Source organism: Symsagittifera roscoffensis, chromosome 5, assembly GCF_963678635.1.
Source record: "Symsagittifera roscoffensis chromosome 5, txSymRosc1.1, whole genome shotgun sequence".
NCBI lineage: Eukaryota > Metazoa > Xenacoelomorpha > Acoela > Convolutidae > Symsagittifera > Symsagittifera roscoffensis.
In genome coordinates this window covers 10,424,208-10,439,841 of record NC_087066.1, presented here as the reverse complement: position 1 = coordinate 10,439,841, position 15,634 = coordinate 10,424,208, and positions in this window count along the sequence as shown.

Below are 15,634 nucleotides of genomic sequence, written 5' to 3'. Positions count from 1 at the left end.
TCCACATGGGACTGCGGTATCCCAAAAATATGTTCGTCTTGAAAGTGTGTCTACGAAATGTACTTTATTTTTTTAGAATTTAGGGATTCTTTTATAACAACGTTTATCTTCGAAAACATATAATGGTGATACTTTTTTGGTGCAAGTAAAAAACCATAAAATGATTCCCATAGTAATCTAGAAAATTTGATCTATTTCCTGATAATAAGTATCCTGCGTAAGGTACTTTTAGTACTGCTAATGCGAGTGATTGTAGGATTTGTGGTCTTTCCAATTCGCATAGTTGATGAAGTGTTTCTAATTCGGAGAGTGACATTTCTTGAAAAATTCGACTAATTGTGTAGTCTAACTTTATATCTAAGTGGATATCATAATGAATATTACCAAAATAGGTGCTATCCATTAGTGATAGTTCGTGTAAACGTGTGCTTTTACTGTCATGTGGTTTTAGTTTTCCACCAGGTTGACCTGTGGTTTTTTGAAAGTTAAATGGTATGTAAGATGTTCCTCCATTTATAAGGTGACTCGTGGCATAAGGGTCAAATTTTATTTTTCCAGTGGTCATGTCGAAACCTTTTTCGTATTCGACAAGTATTTCAGAGTATTGTGTTTTATAAAGTGGATTGCTATATTTACATGCAAATTCTGTTTCTTGATAGATTTGAAAACGTGTTAATTTATTTTCTATATCATGGATGTTTTTGAAATCAGTGCTTTGTTTACGAGATGGTTTCACGTGTTCGTATGGGATTGATTCAATAAAATATTTTTCGTGGAATTTTATCATTCGGGCGTGTATTTTTGCAACTAGAAATGTTGTGCATGTGTCTTCGGGAAACCAAACAATTGTTGCTTGGGTCCTTGTTGTAGGGTCACAATAACCTTGATCATTTTTGCAAGGTAATCTAATTCCTTGATAGATCATTGTGTTATCAGATAAATCTCGTGTGAGTTGTATTTTCCAATCGAAAAACATTATTTGTTGACATCCTTTATTTTTTGTGTCTGCTTTGCAGTTTGAGGGGTCATTTATTCCAATGTGTGGTATCCAATGTTTATCGTGTATGTCATAAGTTAATCTTCCGTGTGCGCCGTTGTATGGATATTTTTCGTCTAATTTTATATGTCCTTGATATCGTTCAAGTTCTGCTTGATGTACAGAATCAGCAAAGATTTGAAAATTTACTAATTTTCTGTCTGTGTTTTTATTTCTTGTTAGGTTTAGTCTGAGTAATTCATTTTTACAATCATCGGGATTTAGATGTAAAAGTCGTTCGATGTTACTTTGGTAAAACGATTCGTGGTCAAGTCGGTTTTTATTTCCGTTTGAAACTTGTGAACAATGTACTTTCTTTTCGGAAAATGTTGCTGAAATTTATATCCTATGACTGTTGTTGCTCGGGCTTTTGAATATAATGTTGCTATTACATTTGTAGTTTCGATAGCTTGTGGTTCTGTTTCGCGTTGTGATACTTGATTTATTGCATATTTATGTCGTGTTTTTTGTTCGTTTTCTTCACAATCGTATTGTGTTACTAATAAATCTTGGGGTCCTGTGCGAGGAGAAGGATTTGTGTTTTGGTCGGAAAATATTAGAAAAAAGATGTGTTGAAACGTTTATATTCTTAAAATATACATGTGTATGATAATCCTGAGTATGGGTTATAAAATGTGATGTAACCAATTGTGTTTTTGGTATATCTGTCGTATTTATATATTACTTCAGTTGTTATAAACGGTGGTGGTAGCGATTGAGCTGTTATATTTGGTGGATTTAATGGATAGGGATGTTGAACAATATTATTAAGTTTAATCGTGATTTCGAATTTTAATTGGAGACTACTTTGTTGAAGTATTTGAATATTGTGGTCAGGAAAATCTTCGTGGATATCTTGTCTATTTTGTAGTCTATTGAGTGCCCAACTGTGGAGTCGGTTATTTTCTTTATGTTGTCCAAATAATGGGGGAGATGATACGAATGTGTTCCAATCTAATCGTAAAGGGATATTTGTTGATGATTGTTCTCGATATCTAGCGTCGAGGTTATTTGGAAAATTTAAAGGGAATAGCGTCGGTGAAATTTGACTTAATGATGGTGTTGATGGTAGTGATAATGTTTCTGGTAGTGATGATAGTGTTGTATCCGTAGAAATATCTATTGGGTCGCTTACTAAGTTTGGTTCACCTTGTGTATATGAGTGTGTGTTGTCCAATATGGTAGTTGTGCGTTGGGATGGGGGGGGGGGTTAAAGGGATTTTCAGGTATTTGCTCAGATGTTGGTGTTGAACCTAAGTAATCTGAGGGTATACTTGAGGTGCTACGTTGTGAAAGGAGTGGGGGAGTCTCTGGTAATGTACTATTTGGGTTTTCTGAAGTAGTTGGTGTTGGTGAATGGGGTATATCAAAATGAACTCTGGGGGTTTGAAAATTTCCGTTTCGTCGTGGATGTATAATTTGTCTATTTATTTAGATTGTATTTTGGTTTTGTTAATGTTTCTTATTCTGCTTAATTCTTGTGGTAATGTGGGGTACAAGTTATATGTTGGTTCACTTAGGGGTGCCTGTCGCCGAACTGGTTCTAATTGTTCGGATAAGCGAGCGTGGTGTTCTTCAAAAGTGTATGGATTATCTTGAAAAGAAATTCGTGTGGATGTTTGGGGGTTTTGGGTAGTTGTGGGTATTGCTGAATTTTTTTGGGATGATGTCGGTAAAGACTGATTTTGTGATTGTTGGTTAGCAATTTTTGAAAGTGTTTTATTGATTTTTTCTAGTGGGAAAATTTATGTTTATTGTAGTACTCTTCAATGAAAAGAATTAAAAGGATTGTTGCTAAGGCGAATGTGACTATTGCCTTTTTTACACATTTGCACATTGTCAGTATGAGGGATGATAAAAATATGATGAAAACTACAAATAGTAAAAAAATATCTGTTCTACTAAAAATTGTTCGTATCATTTAAATAGACTTTGGATTATCGTACCTGTGAATATGATCAATGATTTGGGAAAGTTGGAGATATATTTCAAATAGGGATTAGAAAATTTAAAAAAATGTTGCAAAAAGTTATTAAAATGATTATAAAAGCTTCAAGAGTAACAAATAGAAATATGAACGAAAGTTTGAATAGTATGAAAAAGTTTATTGAAAGATTTAAAATTGTATTTTTAAAGATATTGACTGATCGAGAGAAGAGCATTTAAGAAATGATTTCTTTGTCGAATATTTTTTGTTGTTTGAGGCGAGTTTCAAGTGTGGTCGAGTTATTTATTGATTTTTTGACAAGTGGGTTGAGTTTTGTGAACAATTGTTGGGGGCTAACTTTGGTGTTCGGGAGGTCTTCTTTGCTTTATTTTTATTTGTCGGGTGATCTGGGGTATTTTTGAAACATTTGTACTTTAGGCCAAATGAATATGGTCCTTTTTTTCTTTAGGCTAATTTATTATTTTTGGTTGGAGGGTTTTTGAGGTCTGAGTTGGGAAAATTTTGTTGATCTTTGCGTTATTGGATAGCGGAGGGTTGTAATATTATGGTGGTATTTATTTTAGTTGTCAAGTTTTAGCGAATTGCTTATTTTTGACCTGGAGGTTGTAAAGTTATAGTTATAGATATGCCTGGAATTTCATATCTTTCGGCTAATAGATTGGTGTTAGAGATATAGAAGGTGACGGATGTAAGTGAATCCTATTGGCTGAATCTGAATTAGAATTGTTGCGTGTTTGTCAACATGTTATTGTGAAAAATGAAAGTTCAAAATGATCCAGAGGTGCAAAGATTATTAATTTTAAAATTAAACTTGCTTTTGAAATTCAACTTTCTTTAATATTTTAGATTGTGGGATGAATGTTTTATAGTTTTTACGTGGTTGATTTCTAAGTCGTGATAATTCTCCATGTTGTGATTTTTCTACTTGTTCTTGTAGAATTTTTTCTATCATTTTCCTATTTTTTCTTTCCTTTTGAGGTATTTTTGGGTCTGGCGTTTTTGTATTGTTTTGAGTTGTGGTTTGTTTTTGAATTTGATCTTTATGATGAACGTTGTGTTGTTCATCTATTTGTTTTTCTGTATGATTTTGAATAACTTTTAAACCTGTGAAAGAATATAATTGGGTTAATTCGCGTAGCGCGTATTCTTTTGGGTAGTAGGGCAATAGATTGTTACGATGTTGAAAAAATTTTTTTGGTCGAATCTGTGAGTTTGTACGTTACGTCAGTGGGTTTGGCAATGATTTGGTATGGTCCTTTTCGAAAAAGTTGTAACTTTTTAGAGATTCCTTTTGTGTAATAAAGTTAGGTATTAAAACAAATGTTCCAATTTATAAATCTGTGGCTGGTGTAAAGCGTGAATTAATTTGGTCGTTAATATTTTGCCTTTGTAACAATTTCTTTGTTACTTTTTGGTAAATTTCATTGAGTTTTTTATCTCTATTTAAAATCCATTCAGTGTGTGTGCCGGAGGCTAATTTAAGAATTTGTGGGTGATGAAAATGATCTTCATCATGTGTGTGTAAAGATAGGTTATAACAAATTGAGTCTTTATTTGGTTGGCATTAACCTTGTGCATTTTTATGGGAATTTGCTGTAAACATAATTGGTTTACGTGGCTTTTGATTAAAAACCATTTCGTATGGTGACTTTCCTAAAGTTGTCGTGATTTGTGAATTGTATGCTAAGGGAAATAATTTTTCATCTGCTGACCATTCTGTGTATTTTGTATCATTTCCATTTATGATACATCTAAGATATTCTTGTAGTGAATGGTTCATACCTTCGACTAAACCGTTTGTCCAAGGTGCATGAGATGTACGTGGTTTATGTTTGATGTTGTATGAGTGGCATAGTGTGATGATTTCATTATTTATGAATTCTGTGCCGTTGTTTGTAACTAAGATTTCGGGTAGTCCGAAATTAGCTATCCAATGTTCATAAAGTGTTGTGTAAGCATAATAAGCACTACAATGTGGTACTGGGTTGAGTGCTACATAATGTGTGAATGCGTCAACAATGACCATAATATAGGAGTTTCCTTCAGAGGATGGTGAAATTGGTCCTTTTGTATCGAATGAAATGCGAAGCTTAAAATTTAAACTTTTTCCTTTAAAATCTTGTTTTTGTGCTATTTGTTTTTGATTTGGATAAGGTTTGTTCAATTGACATATTATAAAATCATTGCATAATACTTTTATCCAAATTGGTGCATTTGGGAAATAAAAAATTTGGGTAAAGTTTGAGTATGTTTTTCTGATCCGGAGTGTCCTTTAGTATTTTGTGTATGTGAGATATTAAAAGCTATTAATATCATACTTAAAGGAAGACAAGGAATTTTAATTGATATTCTAAAAGATCTGTACTTTCATCAATTGCTGTGTTATTAAATTTTCGGAAATATCGGAGGAGTTTTTTGTTTCCTAAAATTGTGGTATCTGCTTTTACGGGCTTAGTTTTGTATTTGTGCCATGTTTTTAGTTGTCTAATTACTGGGTCGAGATTTTGATATTGTTTTAAAAATTCAAGTGTAATTTTGTCTGTTGGGGGGAGAAAAATATTATCAATTTCTAGTTTTGATAAGGGAATTGTGTCAAGTGGGTCATGAAGGTCAAAAACTTGGTTGATTGTGTATTTCAAATCCTTTGCTTGTGGTCCTGATAAATTTATTTTATCGGTTAAGTTTTCTTTTTCGATTAATGGAAAAGGGTCTTTTTTATGCGAGTTTTCTTTTATTCTTTTTTGTTGAGTGTTATTTTTTATCCATTGTGAGTATGGAATTGGTTTAAAAGTTGATGTGCCTAGTAAGTGATTATTCTGTTAAACTAATTAAAGTGGGAAATGTTGTAGGTTATTTATCTGTGATTGATCAATATCAGTTTTTACTGCATATTTGCATTCTAATCGGGGTGATGTTTCGTCTTATGCGAGATAAAATTTAATATTTTGTGGTATTTCAACTGTAGTTTTTCTTGTGAGTAGTTCAGGTGGCGTATTTCTACTTAATGTATCTGGTAATGCAAGGTTTTTTCCTGCTGTCCAAACTATATGTAAGTTTGGAAATTTCATTAGAATTAGTTGAAAACTATAAACTCTATGATTTGGAATTGACTTTTGTGATCTGTGAATAGAACTGTTGGGTGTTTTGACACAAGTATCAGAAATTCATATTCTGTAAGTGTATAAACTATAGCTGTACATTCTCTCATTAGAGTTGAGAGTCGTAGCTCTGCCTGAGTGAATAATCGTGAATTTGCTGATATAAGGTTCAATTTGTTTGTTCCACTATGTGATTGTAGCAATGCTGCGCCGATGCCAAAATTTGAAGCATCGCACATTGCATGGAATGGTTGATTTGGATCTGGAATTGTATTTGAAATTTGTTCAGTTAAAAGTTTTTTGTTTTCTTCAAATCGTGTTTGATGTTCAGTGGTCCATTCAAAATTATTTTGTTGTCTGAGGATTTTATAGAAGGGTTTTAAGTATAATTGCATTTTGTAAACATATTTACTTAAGAAATTTAACATTCCAAGGAATTCTTGGATTTTCTTTTTATTTGTTGGTGGCTGAAGTTTTTGAATAGCATCAATGCGTGATTTTAATGTAGTGATAGTGTTTTGTTCAATATTATGCCCTAAAAATTTAACGCGTGTTAGGAAGAAGTGTGATTTATCGGGGACTGCTTTCAGATTTTCGTTCTGAAGTATCTTATGGTATTGTTCTAAAACTATAAACATCTCGTCTTGGGTTTGCGATTGCGTAAAAACATCACCTAAATATGTGATTGCATTTTTCTTGAGTATTGGTGGTCTGAAAATTTTACTCATAAAAGCTGAAAAAGCTGCTGGTCCTATGGAAATTCCATAGAATAAGCGATTAAATTCATATTGTTGATTTCCAATAACAAATTGTGTTAAACGTTGTGATTGTTCATCTAGTGGCATTTGATTATAAGCACTATTCATATCGGCGATTGTGAAATATTTACCGTTTATCTTTGTTAAGATAACTTGTATTCGTTCAATAGGCCAATTGCATTTTGATTCGTCAATTAGTGAATTGAGATATCTCGCGTCTAAAACTATTTTTAGTGATTCACCTTTTAGAATAATAACAGGGTTGATAAAAGTGTTTCCTTTTGGTTGTTCTTCTTTATTTACTGGTGAGATAATTTTGTATTGTTCTAAAATGTCAAGTAATCTATTTACCTTGTCATGTAAGTGAATCGGTACTTTACTTGCTCTTTGTTTTTTGAATTTTGTTTTGTTCCATTGTTCTCGTGGGGAGAAGAAATAATTGGATTTTTCCATAATTTACTATTGTTGATCCTTGTGCTGTTGCTAATTTACTAGAGGTTTCAAAAGGTGTTAAATTTGGATGTAATGTTTTAATTTCACTCCATGTGGGAATACTAATTATATTTGATTCTGCTCCTGAGTCAGTTAAAAAATCGATTTCAAGATCTGGTGGTTGAAATTCTTTATTTTTTGGGTTTTCTAAGAGAAATGGAATTGTCCAAATTTTTTCTCTCGGTTGTTCTTTTTGTATATTTTGATAAAATGTTTTGTGTTTGAGAATTGTGTTTCGTCTTTTTTATCGGGTTTAATTTCCGTGTTAATTTCGTTTACTTCTTGTGTAGTTTGTGTATTATTAATGGGTCCAATATAGTAATTGTGGAGGAGTTCCAATTGATTTTCATATATATGTGAAGTGAAAAGTTGTTCATATATGATAGGTTCATAGTCGTTTTCGACTGTTATCATATTTACTGAGATGGTATTATCTGTATCACTTTCTGTATCTGATGATTCCCAATTTATTTGAGTTAGTATTTCGTGACTTCCTGTGTCATCAATACCTGAAGGGTCTGAAGTTGTTTCTTCATTTGTTTGCACTTGATTAATGTGTCTTCGATGTTTTGGTGTGCTACTTCTGTATCGATGTTTAGATTCAGGGTTAAGGGTTATTATTCCTATGTGGCGACTGGGAATAATTTCTGTATCGATTTTTGTAACTTGAGTTTCAATTTTGTGAATTATTTTGTGATCTATTTTGGTAATTATCATTTGATCTGTGATAATTTGATCTATTATATGAATTTGATCTATTATTTGGATAATTCTGATTTCGATTGTTTGAATAACTTCTATTTCTATTGTTTGAATAGTTTCTGTTTCTATTGTATGATGAATTTCGTGATTGATTATTGGAATAGTTTCTATTCCTTGGGTTTGATTGGGAACTGGATCCAGAAATAAATTGTGTTGTATTGGAATTTGATCGTGAATAGTTATTTTGGTTATTTTGGCTATTCGATCGATCATATCTATTTTTTGAGAAATTTCGTATATTTCCTCGTTCGGGTGATCTACCTCTATAACCTGAGTTATGTGGTGATTGATTTCTTATGTAACTTGAGTTGCTTGGAAGGGGTTTTCTTGAACTGTTATTACTATATATAATTTTGTTTGGTAGATTTTGGTTTTTTTTTCATGTATTGATAGAACGAGTTATTTGGTTCTTTGTGTATTTGAGGTTTATTCAGACTGTCTTGCTGGTTTTGTCTACATTCGGAAATACTGTGTTCGTATCGTCGGCAATAATTACACCATTTTTTGAAAGATGGTTTGCCTTTAAAATTTGGGTTTCTTTCATAGATGTTTAGTATTTCAGTGATTTTTTCAATCAGGTCTGTGTCTGATTCTTATTTATATGTGTAGTATTTGTTTCAATCCGATTAACATATTGTAGTTTTAGATTTTCTGTTTCTTCAAGTTTCATTGTGATTTCTGCTTGTTCTAGTTTATCTACTAATTTTCGAAAATCTAGGTCTGGTTCTCGAATTGAGGAAGGATGAGATGCTCTCTTTTTTATAGCTATTTTCCTTAATTGAGGTGTTAAGGTCATCATTAAAATTTCTGTCATTTTTGTTTTTTTATAGTCATGTGTATTAAGTGAATATGCTTTTCGAACTAGTTTTTCGATTTGTACTGCTAATTGTTTAATTGCTTCATTTGGTAGTCTACGTATTTCGTTGCATAAAACTCTTCTTTCAGAATCAAACATTTTTGAAAATTCTTGTGTGAATGCTTTCCAGTCTGATTTTATTTCTATGGGTAATACTGAAAACCATTTTTGAGCTGCGCCATCTAATATTGTTTGTGTTAGTGCTGTGCGTCTATGTATCCAATTTTGATGTAGTGGCGTATGAATTGGTTCAGGTCCTATATTTAAAATTAAATTTGCTGTTACTGCATTTAGATAATCTTCTACAGAATATTCAGGGTCTGTTCCTGTGAATACCATCAGTGGTTTATTGGATGTTATTGATGATCCACCCGTGAGGTATGGATTCATTGTCATCTGTATTGATTCTGCGGCATTTGGCATTTGTGAAAAATTTGAAAGTTGATTTTTTGTTTTTTCGTGTTGCTGAAGGTAAAATGGAAGCGGTATTTCATTTTGCATTTGAGTTGGTTGATAAGAATGCATTAACATTGGGTTTTGTGGTTGTATTGGTTAAAAAGATTGTATGTTAAATGGGTTTTGTATATGCATTTGTTGGGGATTTTGTATATCTGTTGGATTTTGTGGGTAAATTTTTATATTTTGAGATAGTTGAGATTGTCGCGGTCTTTGTGTGCGATATTCTTTAGTATATGGTGCAAAAATATCTGGTTGGTGATAATCGTCTTCTTCAGATGATAAATAGTTTGTATTATATGGTGTATGTTGTTTATTTTTATTTTGTTGAAAGAATGGGTATTTTCATTATAATCCTGTGTAGGTTGTGGATTTTCTGGAAAATTTACTGAATTGGTCGTTGTTTTTGGGAGATTCCAATAATGGGAACATACGTGGTTTAAGTTTTGTGTATTTTCTCGGGGAGGTTGGTTTGTTCTTGGTTTGTGAGCATAATTATAATTGTGTTCTGCAAAAGTATTTCTTGTGAAAGGTTTTCGTGTTTTTGACGGATTGGTCTATACGTTTGGTAGTCCATATGTGAATATTTTGGAGCAACCGAAGGTTTAACGGTTGATTGTAAAGTTACCTGTGTTAATGATGTATTTGTATTTCTTTCTTGGTGTTGTCAGATTGGGGTGTATTGGTGAAATACTTTGTTGTGTAGTTGTTGTTGTTGTTTGGACGATTTCTTCGTTTATGAAGTGTGATGGTGTTTGAATATCTTGTTGTGCAAGATTTCTGGTTCCATTGAGATTTTCATTTTGTATGACCGTCGAATTTAAACTGTTATTCCGTGTATCAGGTAAAAATGTGTTATAATTTAATGGTGTTGCATCAATGGTTAATGGTACTACTTTTACAGAATCTCTATGGAAAGATATTGTACTTATTGCTTGACTTGAGATACCTTGTGGGATATTTAGAAATGCATGATGAGACCAGTCAGGGTCCCAAACGTAATCTGATTGATCTGAAAGGGCAGTGTCATCATTGGTATTTTGAGGTCTAAAATTTTTTCTTGCTTGTGAAATTAAATCTAAATTGTGGGTGAAATAATCTATTATAAACCATGCTAAAGTTTTTTGTAAATCATGTTTAGTGTTTTGTGAAACATCTTCTTTAGTGAAATTTTCGCAAATTATATATAGAAATGTTGAAATTACTGTGATTTCATTTCGTACTTTTGTATTTTTGGATGTTTCAGTTGGTGATATATTTTGAACTTCTGTTTTTTCTAATATAGATATATAACTATATATATTTGCAAAAACTTTGTTAGTGAATATGGAGTTTGCTCATTGTGAGTTATGATATTGTATGCTTTTGAGATATTCTAAAAAATATTTTTGAAAATTCTATTTCAATATCGTCTGTTTGAATTACATAGTTACGGTGGGCTGTATTTGGTGTGCTAAAGTCTATGGTGTAGATTCCGTATTGCTGTGTTAGATTACATATGTCTTTTAAATAATGTTCAATAATTTGTCTTTTGATTTTTACATCTGGGAATACTGTTTTGCATGGGCTGATTCCTGGTTCAAACAAATTCACGAGTAAGTTCTTGCAAAAATCGTGTTGTCCTCTATCATCGAGTGAATCTATAAGAAAGGGAAAAACTGCTTCGCCATCTGGACTTTCGTCACTTTGAGTGTGGCTCATTTTTTCGTTTTATGACTGTTAATATATAACTATCGATGTGTCTAATTGGTTGATTCTAATTATACAAGTGTACTGGTTTGTGTTTGTTTTGCTTTTTTATTCTCCTTCTTCCTCTTTTTGATGAATTTGAAGTTGTTTCTGAGTCGGAAAAATATAATTGATCATGAATGGGTAAATTTTTATCTATTGATTCTTTTAATTTGTATAGTTCGTCTAAAATGCTGGCTTCTGATTCAGAAAATGCGTTTCTATTTTTTCAAAATCTTTTTCGTGTGATTTGTCTTTGTTTGCTTATAATTTTCCTTTTTTATTGTTTGTCGTTTTGTTCTAATGTATCCAACTGTTTGTGTATGTGGAATGATTACAAGATCGTATTTTTTGTTATCTATTTCACAGTTGTGTAACACGATTGTTTGTTTATTTCCTAAATTTTTGAATGACATAAGGTTTAGGATGTGGGATGCAAGAAGTTGTTAGTTATTTCTATTTCCTTAGACTGTTAGTTCTTACGGTTTTTTGGTTAGCTTAACCTGGGTCTTTTTGTTCAGGGTTGGAGAGAAAAGTATATCGATTCCGAAAATTGATTTTTTACTTTCTCGTGGCTAGTCTAAGTTAAGGTGTTAACTTACTTAATCTTACTTAGGGGTAGTGATTGTGTTCAAGGGTTGGAGAATAGTAAATCGATCCACAAGGTTCAGGTAAAATTAGAACGCAAGTAGTTCGTTAGATACTATTTTAAACTTACGAAGTCTACGATTTATCCTGGGTCTGTTAAGAGGAGGGTTCAAGTGAAGGATGAATTACCGAAGTTCTTCACTGTTTATCTTATTTTGAATGGTTAGTTTTATTGAAAAATATCTGTTAGTCCTGGGTCTTTTGAAAAGGTTGGATAGTGAATCGACGTTTGAGGTCGTTAGACACTTGCTAAGTGGGTGGGGGAGAACAAAATTGTTCTTTTTGATCCAAGGATAGGCCTTGATGATCAGATTTTAAATTTAGTGAAATAGAAAATTTATTAAGATCCAAGGATAAGCCTTGATGATCTGATTTTTAAAATTAAGTGAATTTAAACTTAAACTTGATTAAATTTATTTAATAAAAAGATTTAGTTTTTTAATGATATTAGTGAGCTGATGATTGCTGTTATGTTTAGGTGATGAAGCTGGAACAACAGGATGATTTATGATTACTAACATTTATTGTCATGCTACTAATTTCTATATTTATTTTCAATAAATATTTTTCAAATATGTTTTGTATAATACTGCAGAAATTAAGAAAACGATCTGAGATCTTTTTATCAATCGTTATTGTACATTAATAGTTTTGTTTAGCGCCTGAAATGATCATGAAGGTTTACTTCAAAATTTTATGTTTGCAAATGAACATCTAAATTCATTGCTAATAAGATTCTAAATACAAAAGTCTGTGTTGGCTTTTGCCGTACAATCATAAAACTAAATAGGAAGTTTCTACTTTGTCGTATGTCGTCTCTTGTCCGAGGTCTTCTTCCATTTCCGGGTAATTCTATTATCGTTCGGAATATCGGCTCTGATCTATTGAGTCGTAGAGACATTTCAATTAAATTATTATCGTATAACATTTTGAAAATGTTTTGTCTAATTTCTAATTTATTTTTGGTTAGTTCTTAGCTATTAAAGTCTTATTGATGAAATGTAGGGGAGTGAATAAAAGGCAATTTACTTTGCATTTAGAGTGTTGCTTTGCATTGTGGTTTTTGTTCAACCAATCCGTAGTTTCAATTTCACTACATGAAAAATATGTTCAGTATGTTTTTCCTTTTTGCTTACTGTACCTTCTGAAAAACAAAAAAATACAAAAAACATCCAGGTATTTAATTGCGGAGCCAAATTTTGGGTACCCCATGTGACTCTCAAGTATTAACTTATTCATAGATATCCGGTCACCCTGCAATGTATTAAGATAGGGAATAATTTTTCCTATGCTGTAAGATAGGTTATAGGGTTCAAAGTATTAGATGGGAAGATTCAAAAATTTCCCGATACAGCTATGCTTAAGATTCCCAAAAACTTGAACTGTCAAATTGACTCGAGCGCGGCGTTTGAAAAAATCAACTGTCGAAAAAAATTTAAATACACAAAAAATGAAAAAAATCACTGCATCGTTTACAGTTTTCTACATGTTTTCGTACAAATTCTGAGGTGTAGTTTGTATTCCATCACAGTAAACTTCCTAATAAGGTAAAATAGCTCGAGCGTTTCTTAGTTTGCTCAAAATTTGCAACTTTATGATTAATTGGTCATTTTAAGAGTAGATGAACGTAGTTCAGGATTTTATATAGGTCGAGGTGGTTTCTTATATCTGTTAAAATTTCCGATATTTAGAATTGATGCTATCTCTAACGTGCGATAAAGATTGCGAATTCTTTGTGAGCCAGCTTACTTTTCTGCGAAACCCAATTTGTCACTTTGTGCAATTTTTTTTATCTGCCCGATATTTTATTTCAAATGTGCAACTCTTATTGCGAATTTTCTCAACCCATTTTGCCTTGATGCGCGACCCAAACTGCGAACTTCCGCGAGCGATGTTGCGCCTCTGTGTAACCCATGTAGCTCCATCTCGATCGCGATAGTTTTTTCTGAGTCGCGCCGTCCCTACCTTGATTTTCGTCTCCAATTGTTGATTTGTACACCATGCAAAATTGCTTTACGTTAAGACAAAGAGAGATTAGTTTTTCAAAACTGAATTCAAATGTGTGGAAGTGCAAAAGAGCCTAAGTTTCAAGAATCAACAAAGTATAAAGATTACATTTCGGAAAATTTACCGGTCCCTGTTTTTCATCATCTGTCAATCAAAGTACAGGGTCAACCTACACAAAATACAAATGATCAATAGTAATTTATTTTGGCCTATTTGTGATAATTGACCTACAATTTAAAATCTCTGAACGCTTTAGAATGCTCAGAAAACATTTTAAAAGGAAGCTACAAGTCTAAATACTACTGTGATAGGCGCAAAATTGATTTTTTTTTTCAAATTCACATCACGCCTAGTGGTAGTCATTGCGTATAGGCTTTGCGTTCTGATGGCGATTTCAAAAACAAAACACGTCAAAAATTTCTGATTCTTTCAAGTTTTTGAAAATTTTATTAATCTGTTGACTTAATTTTTAGCGTTTTCTTAACTCTTATCATCTTTTCACCAAAAATCACTTCAGATAATTCAAACGTCAATCGTTATAATGCCAGTGAAAAAATACCTACAGTGGAGTTTTATTGATAAAAGATGGGTTCTTTTCCACTCCCCCTATCTCTCAAAATATCGAGTTTTATGTTTGTTTTGCGTGTTATTACGGCTAAATTCGAAAAGCTTTGATGTACTGTACGATGAAGAAATCTGTTCACAGTTGGTCATTTGTTCACCACGCCAAACTTCCTTGCACTATGACAACGTTAAACAAGCTTTTTAAAATTGAGTTTGGATGATTGGGAACTAGAAAAGAGCCAAAAGATAGGCTCTTTCCTTTTTCCCCACAAGCAAAGTTTTACAAATGAAGAAATTGTTCACAATTATCAATCATTTTGAAAATTGGCATACGGACTATTAAGGACATGCAAATTTGGTCTTCATAATTAAACTTGTAAAACTACTCGTTCAAACCATAAATTTGATGCTCATGTGAGGTGGGGAGGGGGGGAGGTTACAAAATTTTTGTCCTTATAATGCAATATGGTTACAGTTTTAGCCCATGAAAATGAATAGTTGTCATTATTATCGATGATTTTCATAAAAACAAATACCAATAGTTTTCGATTCTTATCCATTTTATATCCTTATTTGATTATTATTATGTAATTTATTGCCAATTTGTTTTTATGGGCGCTTCACAACTTTTGAGTTTATTCTATTATGATCCCCTCAGCCTAGAACAAATTTAGCCCATCTACCTCCATTCAGCGATCTATAATTTTGGGAGGTCTAAAATGGAAAAGACCGAAAAAAGTTTAAGTCGAACGGATTTTTACAGCGAATGGATGCGTCAGAAAATAGTTATTGAGGCAAACATCCTAGTTGTCATGGGGTCACAAAATCTACCAAAGAGTATTCTACCGAAGAGTATTCTACCAAACCCGCTTTTCGCTCCTAATTTTGCCATATAATGAATGCCGGCTCAAATCGTAATTTTAAACCAGTGGAATATTGTTAACATGCTTTGTTGTGGCCGATTGTATGTATGATCGCTGTGCGAGTAACAATGAAACGACACAAGATGATAGTAAAACACCCAGAACTCGACGGCTTTGTAATTCCACTGGCAATGAGAGACTACTAAAAAGATAAAAATATTAGTCAAGGATAGTTTCGCCGCTTTGCACGTGTTGTTTTAGTAATTTTTCTGGATCTGTCATTGTTGAAACAAAAAGTTTTTTTTCTTTAAAAAAAACAGCGACAGAAACAAGTAATGGATTTGGTTCTTTTCTTGGATCTTTTTCCTTCCCCCCCCCACCTGCAAATTTTTATATTTGAATTTACTGTTCGCTTCTT